The sequence below is a fragment of the Sus scrofa genome, chromosome 7 (assembly GCF_054392235.1).
Source record: "Sus scrofa isolate SSC_HxYL_T2T_F1_AM1 chromosome 7, Sscrofa_HxYL_maternal_Yorkshire_Landrace_v2.0, whole genome shotgun sequence".
Taxonomy (NCBI): domain Eukaryota; kingdom Metazoa; phylum Chordata; class Mammalia; order Artiodactyla; family Suidae; genus Sus; species Sus scrofa.
In genome coordinates this window covers 81303689-81320295 of record NC_139389.1, presented here as the reverse complement: position 1 = coordinate 81320295, position 16607 = coordinate 81303689, and the positions used below count along the sequence as shown (strand labels likewise).

Below are 16607 nucleotides of genomic sequence, written 5' to 3'. Positions count from 1 at the left end.
ACCCACCAATGCAGCCCCAGAAGTGATGAGAGATACACTGTAGCTAAATGGTAGGTAGAAATAAAAACAGTGCTTCAATTTGATAATATTAAATGTGCTGGGAAGACAGTCTCCAAGAGAAAGGATAAATAACCTACATAATGAAGAATTAGTTAGCAGTGTTATGTAAATATTGTAGCAGCATCAATGAGGAGGTAAGCAGAAGTATTTTAAGACACTATATTATACAATACACTGTGCACTGTTTCCTGGTGATAAGGTTTTTAAAGCATCTTTATAAGCTCCTCTTCTCTGTTGTGACAGGATTATTTTTGCACCTTTGGAAAGCAACTGAAAGAGGAAGCTTGGAAAAAATCCTGCCTAACAAAGCAGCCATACTCAAATAGCTTAAACTATAAGAAAGAACTGATTCAAGATATAAGAACAGATTTAAGATGTAAGATTAAAACATACGTATAAATGATATTCTCATTTTTTCAGTGCTTTTTATTCTTGTCAGTGCAGTGAAATGTGAAAATGTCAAAGGATGAAATTGTTTTTGATTATTATTCCACTAAATTTTAAATGGTCACTGAGGCAGATATTTCATGTAAAAACATCCAGAAACAATAATATTTGTAGTGGATAAAATTGTGGGTGGATAATGTAATGTACAAATTATCCAGAAGGAAATCACACTAGTTTAAGAAAATGTTTTAGCTACTGACATTAATAAATTGACCACCCAGTACACTTCAGAAAAAGCTGACAATACATTTTCTCCTCTTTCCACCCTTGAAAAGCTCAGTTTTATAATGACAGAATATTTAAATACTTTGAGACTATCTAGATTTAAAATTTTTCTTCAGAGTGTTGATTCTTGATTTGACAGTGGTGGCCAAAATCACTGAAATTATGAGTTCTAAGTCTCATATTAGACAGCTTAAGAAACATTAAAGTTTGATTTAGTGAAATGGTAAAAAGTAGAAAAAACAAAGAAATTGAAGCATCTTAGATAATCAAAAAAATGAATACTTATAATTAATCAACCCCTTTGTATAACCAAGTTTTGATTGTCTAGCTGTGTTTGTATCATTGTAGACTCTCTACAGAGAATGTTTAATTGTAGGATACCTTCTCCCTATATTCTTTCTGTTGCCATTAGTTGTTGTATACTCAGCAAAGGTAAAGACATTTTAATATTAGTTATGTTTTAGTCAAGAGGCCACCAGAACAGGGATATGTCTGGAAATAGAAGCCAGAGGCCTAAGGGCACTAATTGAAAGTAGATAAACACAGATACAATGAAAATTTTTAGGTTGAAATCAAGTTAAAAAAAAGCAAATTAGTTAAAATACAGAAATGCAGGCATAGGCTAGAATATAGGAGTTGCATCCAGGTAACCAATGGGGCAGATGAGAACAGAGTGCCTTTAGCAGTGGTGATCCGGTGTCTAGAAATGAGTCAAACCTCTGGGGACCTAGAGAACAAGGGCAATGTCAAGGGTTTATAGAAAAATATTCTTTCATATTGGAAAAGCCCTTCTTCAGATGATATTTATAATTCCAGACCTAAGAGCTGTTGAATTCAGTTTATCAGTGGCCAAGCCAGGTTAAATCAGTCTCTCAAATTGCAGCTGGGTTTCTCTTATTACGTTTTTTACTAAAAGCACTGTAAAAGACAATGAAGAGCATTTGCTTTGTAAAATCTCTCATCTCTTCCCACCATCAAGCATTTATCAGACCTGATTACAGTGTAAATACATGAACAGTTAAGGCATTACAGGAAAATCAGGAGAAAAAGGGATTGGTGAATTGCGAAAGTGGGCTAGAGGTGGTATATTTGGAATTGAGATGCCATTGAACCACCTGAGTTACACTTTAACTGAGGTAGGATATAGAATTGGAACTGGGAACAAGGTTTGAAAGTTTGTTTTCCTGAGTTATGAATTAGGATTTTGGGGATGTTTATGAGGAGCACTCTTCTTAAATCTTCAGAAATAACTGAATTTAAGGTTAATTTTACTTTATAACCCTTCTTTTCATGTTCACTGGGATCTAATTGAACAGAAGAGACACTATCAGAATAAGCCTGTTACAATAAACATTTTATGAAAGAAAACCCCAAGGAAGTGAATATGGAAACGGCTAAAGAAGATGAGATTTTTCTTAAAATCTAAATACTTACTGTAGTGTTGGGTTTTGAAATGTCGTATAAGGCAAGGACTGTTAATTAATTTGGGCCAAATTCCACACCTGCAAGATATCCATTTGTGGGAAATAAGATTTTAGAAACCTGTATTATCCATGGAATGTATGGTAACTATTTAATATTTCATTTAAGGTTTTATCTCATAAATAACATCATTTTGCTTTATGTTGTTTTACATGAAGATCATTTTAAATACAACTTACTATTAATACTTTGAAATCTAACCCATGGTTGATTGTCAGATAAATCAATCAGTCAAAGCTCTACAGAATGATTATAGCCTCAAAATGAAAAAAAAAAAAAGGTTAAAATCTAACAGACAGTGCAGAATGGAGAAAATATAGTTAATAATAGAAGACAATGTCAACCATATTTAGCTTTAAAGAAACCCATTCCTGAAGTACTTAGTGTTATCTGACTTGCTAACCTAATCTACATCTTCATTATCAGATTCCAGATTATCCTTACAAATAACTTCTTTCTGTATTTGCTAATTAACATATAACTTTAGTCCTAGGAGTTTTGTTTTGAAAACATTTTCTATTAAGTGTATTATTCGTCACAATTAACCAAGTTAAATATACTAGTCAAATTATTATCTTCCCACATTTCCTTCCCAACATCTTTTTTTCTTTCTCTGCTCTGCTTATTTGGGAGCACTTTCTCTACCAGCTGAGGTTATGATGGAACTCCCACTGATTTGACTTAGAGATGTGCACGTTATGTAAGCTGGGTCAATGAGATTACTCATTGGGATTTATGTAGAGGTGTTGGGAAATAAATGTTTGTACTCGGGTGTTGCTAACCTAGGATTTGTAAGCTTAGTGTCAGTAGCACTAATACTTATAAGAATCAAATCATTTGTAAGAAAAAGTGAGGGGAAAAAATACAGATGAACAAAGATAGGGAGAACAGAAGAATGTGGGAGAGAAAGAGAGGGAGAAAGAAGGTATTAAGGTTGAGGACAAAGGAAAGGGAAAAAGAACCTACACCTGTTCTTTCTAGCAAATGGTATAAATCACCCAACTCCTTTTATCTTCCTTAAATTAGTTTGAGTTGGGATTCTGTCATTTGGCATTCTAAGTGTCCCAACTAATATGCTTTTCAAATAAATATTTCCCTAATATGAAGTGTGCCTAAGTTTTACCAACTTTAAGTTTTTGGTGTTTACTTAAAAAACTCTTGAGTGAACTGAATGGCTTAATTTTAAGATCTGTGCTTTTTAGAAATTAATTTAAACAAATAATGTTGTTGATAGTACCCGAAATTTAAGTCCTTTAGGGTCATTATTATGGAGTTTTAGGAATTGAACTAATCTAAATACACTAAACTAATTATTTCTGTTCGCCTTTTCTGTGGTCTCCAATATTCATTCAAGGATTTGTTGTGATGCTGGACTTTGCAAAGAATAATTAAAAGTCAGATATGTTTAGAATTCTAAATATGTTATATAAAAAAAATACCCTCCCTCAAAGCCCTGATCTAACCTATGTTGCAGCTTAATTTTTTTTTTTTTTTAAATTTTGTGACTACCCCACAGCATATAGAGTTCCTAGGCCAGGGAACTTGTGACCCACTCCTTAGCTGTGGCAATGCTGGGTCCTTAACCCAGTGTGCTGCGCTGGGGGTCCAACCATCAAACTTGTGTCCCAGTGCTCCAGAGATGGTGCTGATCCCATTGTGCCAGAGCAGGAACCCCAGTTGCAGCTTAATTGTGATTATTATTATTTAAATGTGCTTCTGAGGTTCAGGCAAATGAAATCATATATTTTTTTTCTAAAAAGTATATATATACTTTTTAAATCAAGTGCTTTTTAATTTTTTAATTTTTTTTTATTTTTTGCTTTTCAGGGCCACATGTGTGGCATATGGAAGTTTCCAGGCTAGGGGTTGAATTGGAGCTACAGCTGCCGGCCTACACCACAGCCACAGCCATGCAGGATCTGGGCTCCATCTGCAGCCTACACAACACCTCATGGTAATGCTGGATCCTCAACCCACTGAGCGAGGCCAGGGATTGAACCTGTGCCCTCATGGATACTAGTCCCACTGAGCAAGGCCAGGGACTGAACCTACGCCCTCATGGGTGCTAGTAGGGTTTGTAACCCACTGAGCCACAACAGGAACTCCCTTGAACTACATTTCAAACCGTAGGGATACTAGGTGGGTTTTTAACCTATTGAGCCTCAATGAGAACTCCTTAAATCAAGTACTTTTAAAAAATATGTATTTTTGTTTTTAGACGACTTTTTAGGTTCATAGAAAAATGGAATAGAAGGTACAGATGCTTTTTATATACCTGCTGCCCCCATGAATAACCAGCTTCCTTCACTATCAAAATCCTGCCCTAGGGTGATACATTTGTTAGAACTGATGAACCTAAACTGATATATCACTGTCACCCAAAGCCCATAGTTTACATTAGGGTTCACCCCTTGTGTATTATACATTGTATAGGTTTGGCAAATGAATAATAGTAGTATTGTGTATTATGTATCATACAGAATAGTTTATTTTATTATTATTATTATTTTTTTGTCTTTTTACCGTTTTCTTGGGCCGCTCCCATGGCATATGGAGGTTCCCAGGCTAGGGGTCCAATTGGAGCTGTAGGCCGGCCTATGCCAGAGCCACAGCAACGCGGGATCTGAGCCATGTCTGCGACCTACACCACAGCTCACAGCAATGCCGGATCCTGAACCCACTGAGCAAGGCCAGGGATCGAACCCACAATCTCATGGTTCCTAGTCAGATTCGTTAACCACTGAGCCACGATGGAACTCCTAGTTTATTTTTTTAAGTAAAAAAAAGTATGTAAAATTTTAATACAATTTTAAAGGTTACTTTTCATTTATAGTTATTCAAAACTATTGGCTATATTCCCTGTGTTGTGCAATATATCTTTGAGCCTTACACTCAGTAGTTAGTACCTTCTTCTCCCCAACCCCTGTATTTCCCCGTCTTCCCACCACTGGTAACCACTAGTTTGTTCTCTTTATCTGTGAATTTGCTTGTTTTTTGTTATATTCACTAGTTTTCTGTGTTTTTTAGGTTCCATGTCTGAGTAATATCATACATTATCTGTCTTTGTATGACTTATTTCACTTAGCAAAATGCCCTCCAAGTCCAACTATGTTGCTGCAAATGGCAAAGTTTCATTCTCTTTGTGGCTAAGTAGTATTCTATTTGTGTGTGTGTGTGTGTGTGTGTGTGTGTGTGTGTGTGTGTGTGTGTATCAAACCACATCTTCTTTATTCATTCATCTGTTGATGGACACTTGGGTTTCCATATTTTGGCTATTGTGATAATGCTTTAAAAAGGCTTTTAAAGTATATTAGGTCCCATTTGTTTCTTCCTGTTTTTTTGGTTCCTTTTCTTTAGCAGACAGATCCAAAAATTATTGCTGTGATTTATATCAAAGAGCATTTTGCTTATATTTTCCTCTAGGAGTTTTATTGTATCTGGTCTTACATTCAGGTCTTTAATCTATTTTGTGTTTATTTTTGTGTATGGTGTAGAGAATGTTTGAATTTCATTCTTTTACTTGTGGCCATCCAGTTTTCCCAGCACCACTTATTGAAGAGACTGTCTTTATTCCATTGTATATTCTTGCCTCTTTTGTCATAGATTAATTGATCATAATTGTCTGGATTAATTCTGGACTCAGCTGTCTATTCTGTTCTGTTGATCTGTCTGTTTTTGTGCTAGTGCCATCCTGCTTTTTTTACTCCAGCTTTGTAGTATACCCTAAAGTCAGGGAGTGTGATTCCTCCAGCTCTGTTCTTTCTCAAGATTGTTTTGGGTATTCAGTGTCTTTTGTGCTTCCATACAAATTTTAAAGTTCTTCTGTCTAGTTCTCTGAAAAATGCCTTTCTCAATTTGGCAGGGATTGCATTGAATCTGTAGATTGCCTTGGGTAGTATGGTCATTTTAACAATATTTATTCTTACAACCTAATAACATAGTATATCTTTTCATTTGTTTATGTCATCTATACATTCTTTCATCAGTATCTTATAGGCTTATTATTAGGTATTTAAGGTACCTAGGTTTATTCCTAAGTATTTTATTCTTTATGATGCAGTGGTAAATGGGATTGTTTCTTTCATTTATCTTTCTGATGTTTCATTGTTAGTGTATAGAAATGTAACAGATTTCTGAATATTAATTTTGTATCCTGCAGCTTTACGGAATTCACTGATCATCAGTGGTAGTTTTCTTATGGTGTCCTTAGGATTTTCTTTGTAGAGTATCATAACATCTGCAAACAGTGAGAGTTTAATTTCTTCCTTTTTAATTTGGGTCCCTTACCTCGTTTTCTTCTCTGATTGTCATTGCTGGCACTTCCAAAACTATGTCGAATAAAAGTGGTGAGAGTGGGCATCCTTGTCTTGTGCTTGATCTTGGAGGAAATGCTTTCAGCTTTACATCATCGATTAGGTGTTAGCTGTGGGTTTGTCATATATAGCCTTTGTTATGTTGAAGTATGTTTTATCTGTGAGTGCTTCCTGAAGACTTTTTATCATAAACAGATGCTGAATTTTGCCAAAATCTTTTTCTGCAATAGATGAGATGATTGTATGATCTTTATTTTCAGTGAACTTTATTTTCAATTTATTAATGTGGTTTACCACATTGATTGATTGGTGGATATTGAAGAATCCTTGCATCCTTGGAATAAATCCCACTTGATCATGGTGTATAATTCTTTCTTTCTTTCTTTCTTTCTTTCTTTCTTTCTTTCTTTCTTTCTTTCTTTCTTTCTTTTTCTCTTTCTCTCTTTCTTTCTTTTTCTCTTTCTCTCTTTCTTTCTCTCTTTCTTTCATCTCTCTCTCTCTCTATCTATCTGGCTTTTTTAGGGTCACACCTGCAGCATATGGAAGTTCCCAGGCTAGGGGTTGAATCAGAGCTGCAGCTTCTGGCCTATGCCATAGTCACAGCAATGTCAGATCTGAGCCACATCTGCAACCTACACCAGAGCTCATGATGGTGCTGGATCCTTAACCCATTGAATGGAGCCATAGATCAAACCTGCATGCTCATAGATCCTAGTCAGGTTCGTTACTGCTAAGCCACAGCACAGAACATTTTCTTTGTTCTTCTTTCTCTTACTGCTTTAGGTGTAAGTTTAGGTTGTTTATTTGAAATTTTTCTTGTTTCCTGATGTATAAAGTTGTGTTACTGTACACTTTCTTCTTAGAATTGCTTTGCTGCACCCCATAGGTTTTGGATTATTGAATTATTGCTTTCATTTATCTTTAGGTATTTTTGAGGGCCCCTTTAATTTCTTCTTTGATGATAAGTTGTTTAGTAGAATGTTGTTTTGCTACCACGTATTTCTGTTTTTTTGAAGTTTTTTCCCGCATGTATTTGATTTCTGGTCTCATAGTGTTGTGTTCAGAAGAGATGCTTGATATTATGTCAGTTTTCTTAAATTTACTGAGACTTGTTTTGTGGCCTAGCATTTGATGTATCTTGGAGAATGTCCCATGTGCACTTGAAGAGAATATATATTCTGCTGCTTTTAGATGAAATGCTCTATAAATATAATTTAAGTCCATTTGGTATAATGTGTTAATTAGGTATTATTATGTTTCCTTTTTGAATTACTGTCTGGATGATCTGTCCTTTGATGTAACTGGGGCATTAAAGTCCTCTACTGCTTTTTTTTTTTTTTTTTTTTTTTTTTTACTGTTGTTTTCTCCTTTTATGCCTGTTAATATTTGAGTTATATATTAAGGTGCTCCTACTTAGTGGATGCATATATATTTACATTTCTTCTTGGATGAATCCCTTGTTCATTATGTAGTGCTCTTCTTTGTCTTTTGTAGCAGTCGTTTTTAAAAATTAATTATTGGAGTTCCCGTTGTGGCGCAGTGGTTAACAAATCTGACTAGGAACCATGAGGTTGCGGGTTCGGTCCCTGCCCTTGTTCAGTGGGTTAACGATCCGGCGTTGCTGTGAGCTGTGGTGTAGGTTGCAGACGTGGCTCGGATTCCGAGTTGCTGTGGCTCTGGCGTAGGTCGGTGGCTACAGCTCCAATTAGACCCCTAGCCTGGGAATCTCCATATGCCGCAGGAGCGGCCCTAGAAATGGCAAAAAGCCAAAAAGCCAAAAAAAAAATTAATTATTTATTTTTGCTTTTTTTTTAAATTACTCAAATGAATTTATCACATCTGTAGTTGTATAATGATCATAACAATCTGATTTCACAGGATTTCCATCCCACAGCCCAAGCACATTGCTCCACTCCCCAAACTGTCTCCTCCAGAGACCATAAGTTTTTCAATGTCTGTGAGTCAGCATCTGTTCTGCAAAGAAGTTCAGTCTGTCCATTTTTCAGATTCCACATGTCAGTGAAAGCATTTGGTGTTGCTGTCTCATTGTCTGACTGACTTCACTTAGCATGATGATTTCTAGGTCCATCCATGTTGCTAAAAATGCCTGTATTTCATTCTTTTTAATGGCTGAGTGATATTCCATTGTGTATGTGTACCACATCTTCTGGATCCACTCCTCTGTCAATGGACATTTAGGTTGTTTCCATGTTTTGGCTATTGTAAATAGTGCTGCAATGAACACTGGAGTATATATGTCTTTGTGAGTTGTGGTTTTCTCTGGATAGATGCCCAGGAGTGGGATTGCTGGATCAAAGGGTAGTTTCATTTTTAGTTTTCTGAGGAATCTCCATACTATTTTCCACAGTGGTTGCACCAATTTACAATCCCACCCTCAGTGTACTAGGGTTCCTTTTTCTCCACACCCTCTCTAGCACTTGTTTGTAGACTTTTGGATGATGGCCATTCTGGCTGGTGTAAGGTGGTACCTCAGAGTGGTTTTGATTTGCATTTCTCAAACCATGAGTGATGTTGAACATCTTCTCATGTGTTTTTTGGTCATCTGTATGTCTTCTTTGGAGAATTGTCTGTTTAGATCTTCTGCCCAATTTTGATGGGGTTGTTTGGTTTTTTTTTGGTGTGGAGGTGCAGAAGGTGTTTATAAATCTTGGAGATTAATCCCTTGTCAGTTGATTCACTTGCAAAGATTTTCTCCCCTTCTGTGGGTTTTCTTTTCATGTTGTTTAGGTTTCCTTTGCTGTGCAGAAACTTTTCAGTTTGATTAGGTCCCATTTGTTTATTTTTATTTTTATTGTCAATACTCTAAGAGGTGGATCTGAGAAGATGTTGCTGTCATTTATGTCAGAGAGTGTTTGGCCTCTAAGAATTTGATAGTGTCTGGTCTTATATGTAGGTCTTTCATCCATTTGGAGTTTATTTTTGTGTATGGTGTTAGGGAGTGTTCTAATTTCATTCTTTGACATGTGGCTGTCCAGTTTTCCCAGCACCACTTATTCAACAAGCTGTCCTTTCTCCATTGTATATCCTTGCCTCCTTTGTCATAGATGAGTTGGCTGTAGGTGCGTGGGTTGAATTCTGGGCTTTCTATCCTGTTCCACTGATCTATATGTCTGTCTTTGTGCCAGTAGTGTATGGTTTTGAAGATTGTTGCTTTGTAGTATAGTCTGAAGTCAGGGAGGCTGATTCCTCCAGCTCCCTTTTTCTTTTTCCATGTATCTTTGGCTATTCTGGGTCTTTTGTGCTTCCAAACAAACTTTAAAATATTTTGTTCAAGTTCTGTGAAAAATGTCCTTGGTCATTTGATAGGATTGCATTGAATCTGTAGATTGCCTTAGGTAGTATAGTCATTTTGATGATATTAACTCTTCCAATCCACAAGCATGGTACATCTTTCCATCTATTTGTGTCATCTTTGATTTCTTTCATCAGTGGCTTATAGTTTTCAGAATACAGGTCTTTTGTCTCTTTAGGGAGGTTTACTCCTAGGTATTTGATTCTTTTGGATGCGATGGTAAACGGGATTGCTTCCCTGATTTCTCTTTCTGACCTTTCATTGTTTGTGTATAGAAATGCTGTCGATTTCTGTGTATTAATTTTGTATCCTGTGACTTTGCCAAATTTGTGGATGAGCTCTAACAGTTTTCTGGTAGAGTCTTTAGGATTCTCTAGGTATAGTATCATGTCGTCTGCAAATAGTGATAGTTTTACTTCTTCCTTTCCAATTTGGATTCCTTTTATCTCTTTTACTTCTCTGATTGTTGTGGCTAGGACTTCCAAAACTACGTTGAAGAGTAGTGGCGAGAATGGACATCCTTGTCTTGTTCCTGATCACAGCGGGAATTCTTTCAGCTTTTCACCATTGAGAATGATGTTTGCTGTGGGTTTGTCGTATATGGCCTTTATCATGTTGAGGTAGGTTCCCGCTATGCCCACTATCTGAAGGGTTTTTATCAGAAATGGGTGTTGGATTTTGTTAAAGGCTTTTTCCGCATCTATTGAGAGGATCATATGGTTTTTATTGTTCAGTTTGTTAATGTGGTGTATCACACTGATGGATTTGCAGATATTGAAGAACCCTTGCATCCCTGGATAAATCCCACTTGATCACCATGTGCAGTCCTTTTAATGTATTGTTGGATGCGATTTGCTAGTATTTTGTTGAGGATTTTTGCATCTATATTCAACAGTGAAATTGGCCTGTAGTTTTATTTTTTTGTGGTATCTTTGTCTGGTTTTGGCATCAGGGTGATGGTGGCCTCATCAAATGAGTTTGGGAGTATCCCTTCCTCTGCAAATTTTGAAATAGTTTCAGAAGGATAGGTGTTAGCTCTTCACTAAATGTTTGATAGAATTCGCCTGTGAAGCCATCTGGTCCTGGACTTTTGTTTGTTGGAAGCTTTTTAATCACAGTTTCAATTTCAGTTCTTCTTTTCTATTTCATCTTGGTTTAGTCTTGGAAGATTGTACTTTTCTAAGAATTTGTCCATTTCTTCTAGGTTTTCCATTTTATTGGCATATAGTTGCATATAGTAGTCTCTTATGATTCTTTGTATTTCTGTGATGTCTGTCGTTACTTCTTTTTCATTTCTAATTTTATTGATTTGAGTCCTCTCTATTTTTTGCTTGATATGTCTGGCTAGGGGTTTATCAATTTTGTTGATCTTTTCAAAGAACCAGCTTTTCGTTTCATTGATCTTTTCTATGGTTTTCTTTGTTTCTATTTCATTGATTTCTGCTCTGATCATTATGATTTCTTTCCTTCTACTAACTTTAGGTCTTGTCTGTTCTTCTCTCTCAAGCTGCTTTAGATGTAAAGTTGGCTTGTTTATTTGAGCTTTTTCTTGTTTCCTGAGGTGGGCTTGTATTGCTATAAACTTTCCTGTTAGTATGGCTTTTGCTGCATCCCATAGGTTTTGGAGTGTCGTATCTTCGTTGTCATTTGCTGCTAGGTATTTTTTAGTTTCCTCTTTGATTTCTTCAGTGATCCATTGGTTGTTTAGTAGCATGTTGTTTAGGCTCCACGTGTTTGTGTTTTTTGCAGTTTTTTTCTTCTTGTTGATTTCCAGTCATATAGCATTGTGGTGGGAACAGAGGCTTGATGTGATTTCAATTTTCTTAAAGTTACCAAGGTTGGATTTGTAGCCCAGGATATGATCAATCTTAGAGAATGTTCCATGTGCACTTGAGAAGAATGTGTATTCTGTTGCTTTTGGATGAAATGTCCTATAAATATCTATTAGGTCCACCTGGTTTAATGCTTCATTCAGGGTCTGTGTTTCCTTATTGATTTTCTGTCTGGTTTATATGTCCATTGTTGTAAGTGGGGTGTTAAAGTCCCCCACTATGATTGTGTTATTGTTGATTTCTCCTTTTAAGGTTGTTAGCAGTTGCCTTATATATTGTGGTGCGTAGATATTTAAAATTGTTATATTTTCTTCTTGGATTGATCCTTTGATCATTATGTAATGTCCTTCTTTGTCCCTTAAAATATTCTTCATTTTAAAGTCTGTTTTGTCTGATATGAGTATTGCTATGCCAGCTTTCTTTTGATCCCCGTTTGCGCAAAATACTTCCTTCCATCCTCTCATTTTCAATTTGTATGTGTCCCTAGAAGTGAAGTGGATCTCTTGAAGACAGCATATATATGGGTCTTGCTTTTGTATCCATTCAGCCAGTCTGTCTTTTGGTTGGGGTCTTTAGTCCATTAACACTTAAGGTAATTATTCATATGTATGTTCTTATTGCCATTGTATTAATTGCTTTGGATTTGTTTTTGTTGCTCTTTTTTCTTTCCTTCTTCTCTTGTTCTTTTCTGCCTATAGAAGTTCCTTTAGTATTTGTTGTAAGGCTGGTTTAGTGTTGCTGAATTCTCTCAACTTTTGCTTATCTGTGAAGATTTTGATTTCTCCTTCAAATCTGAACGAGAGCCTTGCTGGATAGAGTAATCTTGGTTGGAGGTTTTTGCCTTTCATCCCGTTAAGTATATCATGCCACTCCCTTCTGGCCTGCAGAGTTTCTGTTGAAAAATCTGCTGATAACTTTATTGGGGTTCACTTGCATGTTATTTGTTTCTTTTCCCTAGCTGCTTTCAAGATTTTCTCTTTGTGTTTAATTTTGGTCAGTTTGATTAGTATGTGTCTCGGGGTGTTCCTCCTTGGGTTTATTTTGTATGGTACTCATTATGCTTTCTGGATTTGAGTGAGTGATTCCTTCCCCATGTTAGGGAAGTTTTTGGCTATTATCTCTTTGAATATTTTTTCCGTCTCCTTCTCTCTCTCTTCTTCCTCTGGTACCCCTATAATGCGGATGTTGGTGCGTTTAACATTGTCCCAGAGTTCTGAGACTCTCTTCATTTCTTTTCAATCTTTTTTCTCTTTTCTCTTCTGCATCCGTAATTTCCACTAATCTGTCCTCCATCTCGCTTATTTGTTCTTCTGCCTCCTGTATTCTGCTGTTGGCTGCTTGTAGTGAATTTTTTATTTCCGTTATTGTATTTTGCATCTCTTCTTGTTTAAGTTCTATATCTTGTATCTCTTTGCTCACTGTTTCCTGTAAGTTATCCATGTTTGCCTCCAGTTTATTTCCAATGTCTTGCATCATCTTTAGCATCAACAGTCTAAAGTCTTTTTCCTGGAGGCTAAGAATCTCCTCCTTGCTTAGCTGATTTTCTAGGGTTTTTCCTTTCTCCCTCATCTGAGTTGTAGTTCTCTGTCTTTTCATTTTTATATGTTTTTGGTGTGGTGACCTTTTTACACATAATAGAGTTGTAGCCTCTGTTATTTCTGATGTCTGCCCCCTGTGGCTGAATTTGTTATGGGGGTTTTGCTGTAGGCTTCCTGATGGGAGGGGTTGATGCTTGCCCCCTGGTAGGTGGAGCTGATTCTAATCCCTCTGGCAGGTGGTGCCTAGTTTCTGGATGGGATTAGAGGCAGCTGTGTGCCTGAGGGGTCTTTAGGTAGCCTGTTTACTGAGGGGCCGGGCTGTGATCCCACCTGGGTTATTGTTTGCTCTGGGGTTTCTCAGCAGCTGGCTGATGGGTGGGACCAGATTTTCCCAAAATGGCCACCTCCAGAGAAAGGCACTGCTTCTGAATATTCCGGAGAGCTTTGCTTTCAATGTCCTTCCCTCACAACAAGCCGCATTCACCCCTGTTTTCCCAGGATGTCAAATCTGCAGTCAGGTTTGACCCAGATTCCCATGGAGACTTTGCTTTGCCCTGGGTCCCAGTGCATGTGAAAGTCTGTGTGCGCCTTTTAAGAATGGGGTCTCCATTTCCCCCAGTCCTGTTGAGCTCCTGTGCACAAGCCCCACTGGCCTTCAATGCCAGATGCTCCAGGGGCTCTTTCTCCCCATGCCAGATCCCCGCAGGTGAGGCTTTGATGCGGGGGTCAGAACTCTCACTCCTGTAGGTGAATCTCTGAACCATTTAGTTTCCAGTCTGTGGGGCTTCCCACACAGGAGGTATGGGGTTGTTTATATTGTAAAATCACCCCTCCTACCTCTTGATGTGTCCTCCCCTTTTTCTTCTGGAGTAGGGTATCTTTTTTAAGGTTTCCAGTCCATTTGGGTGAAGAGTGCTCCGTCTTTAATTGTGAATTTTGTTGTTTTTAGGAGAGAAGTCGAGCTCCAGTCCTTCTATTCCACCATCTTAATCCCCTGTAGCAGTCTTTAAAGTCCTTTTTCTCCTACTGTAAGTATTGCCACTCAATCTTTATTTTGATTTCCATTTGCATGGCATATCTTTTTCTATCCACTTATTTTCAGTCTTGTGTGTTTCTTGATCTCAAATGAGTCTTCTGGTAGGCAGAATATATATGGCTTTTGTTTGTGTATCCATTCAGCCACTGTGTGTCTTTTAGTTGGAGCATTTAGTCCATTTACATTGAAGGTAATTACTAATATGTATTGTCATTTTTTTAATTGTTTTGTATTTGTTTTTGTAAGTCTTTTTTTTTTGCCTTCTTCTTAGCTCTCTTCTCTTGTGATTTAATAGTTATTGTTAGTATTATATTTGGATTCCTTTTTCTTTTTTGTGTATATATATTATAAATTTTTGATTTGCAGTCACCATGCTGTTTTGATAAATCAGCATATACATATATATGTTATTATTTTAAGTTTCTGATGTCTTAATTTCAAATACATTAAAAAAACCCTGCATTTGTACTTTGTTCTCCTCATAATTACTGTTGGTTTTTGTTTTTTTTTTTTGTATTTTTTCCTTTTTAGGGCCGCACATGCAGCATATGGAGGTTCCCAAGCTAGGGGTCTAATCGGAGCTATAGCTGCCGGCCTATGCCAGAGCCAGAGCAAGCCAGATCAAGCCACGTCTGTGACCTACATCATAGCTCATGGCAATTCCGGATCCTTAACCCACTAGGCAAGGCCAGGGATTGAATCCATAGCCTCATGTTCCTAGTCATATTTCTTTCCACTGCACCACCATGGGAACTCCACAATTACTGTTTTTAATATCATATCTTACATCTAATTGTTTCGTGTATCTCATGTGCTTATTGTGGTTATAGTTAATTTTACTATCTTTGTCCTTTAACCTCCTTCCTCCTACATTTTTGTGAGCATGATTTCCTACCTTTACTTTATGTTTGCTTTTACCTGTGAGATTTTTCATTACATAATTTTCTTGTTTCATTTTTTCCATCTAGAGAAGTTCAGTTAACATTTCTTATAAAGCTTAGTTTGTTCGTGCTAACTCTTAACTTTTCCTTTTCTGTAAAGCTTTTGACTTCTCCATCATATCTGAATGACAACCATGCTGTGTAGAGTCTTCTTGGTTGTAGGTTTTCCCCTTCATCGTTTTATTTTTATTATTTATTTATTTTTTATTTTATAATGATTTTTATTTTTTCCATTATAGCTGGTTTACAGTGTTCTGTCAGTTTTTTACTCTACAGCATGGTGACCCAGTTACATATCCATGTACACATTCTTTTTTCTTGCGTTATCATGCTCCATCATAAGTGGCTTGATCTAGTAGTTCCCAGTGGATCTCATTGCTAATCCATTCCAAAGGCAATAGTTTGCATCTGTTAACCCCAATTCCCTATCCATCCCACTCCCTCCCCCTTGGCAACCACAAGTCTGTTCTCCATGTCCACAATTTTCTTTTCTGTGGAAAGAGAAAATCAACAAATAACATACCAGGTAACAATCATAGGGCTAACACCTGTCTTTTCAGCAGAAACTCTGCTGAACTGAAGGAAGTGACACAATATATTTAAAATGATGTTGTGTCATTTCCTTCGGGCCTGCAGAGTTTTTGCTGAAAGACAGCTGATAGCCTTATGATTGTTCCCTTGTATGTTATTTGTTGGTTTTCTCTTGCTACTTTTAATAGTCTCACTTTACCATTAATTTTTGTCATTTTTAATTACAGTGTGTATTGGTGTGTTCATCTTTGAGTTCGTTCTGTTTGGGACTTTCTACACTTCCTGAATTTAAGTGACTCTTTCCATTTCTAGGCTAGGGAATTTTTCAGGTAATAATAGTAATAATAATTATATTTGTCTTCAAATATATTTTCAGTTCCTTTCTCTCTCATTGCTCTTCTGGGACCCCTATAAATTAAATATTAGTGTTCCTGATGTTGCCTCAGTGGCCTCTTAAACTGTTTTCATTTTTTTATCTCTTTTTTTTGTTCTACAGCAGTGATTTTTTGCTCCTCTGTCTTCCAGCTCACTGATCCATTCTTCTGTATCATTTAGTCTGCTATTAATTCCTTTTAGTATATTTTTCATTTTCCTTATTACAGTCTTCATCTTTGGTCATTCTTTATATTTTCTATCTCTTTTAAAAACTTCCAACCTCTCACTTTTTCATCCATTCTTCTCCCAAGTTCTTTGGTCATCTTTACAGTCATTCCTCGGAACTCTTTCTTGGATAGATTCCCTTGCTCATTTCACTTATTTCCTCTTCTGGTGTTATATTTGTTTCTTTGTCTAGAACATGTTCCTCTACCATTTTTTTTTTGTTTTGTTTTTTCCTGAGTTACTCTTTGTATTTTTATGTATATGGTAGATTATTTATATTTCTCAGCCT

General features: G+C 36.7%; 1 protein-coding gene across 10 annotated transcripts in view; it reads left to right on the top strand.

Annotated features, from left to right (window-relative positions):
• Nucleotides 1-16607, top strand: part of LOC106504458 (uncharacterized) — a 1793907-nt gene that overhangs the window by 32308 nt on the left and 1744992 nt on the right. For all 10 annotated transcript variants that reach the window (XR_014810743.1, XR_014810742.1, XR_014810741.1 and 7 more), the window contains exon 2: nucleotides 14160-14238. The gene's annotated coding sequence lies outside the window, so the exon portion shown is untranslated. The remainder of the gene's footprint in view (nucleotides 1-14159; nucleotides 14239-16607) is intronic.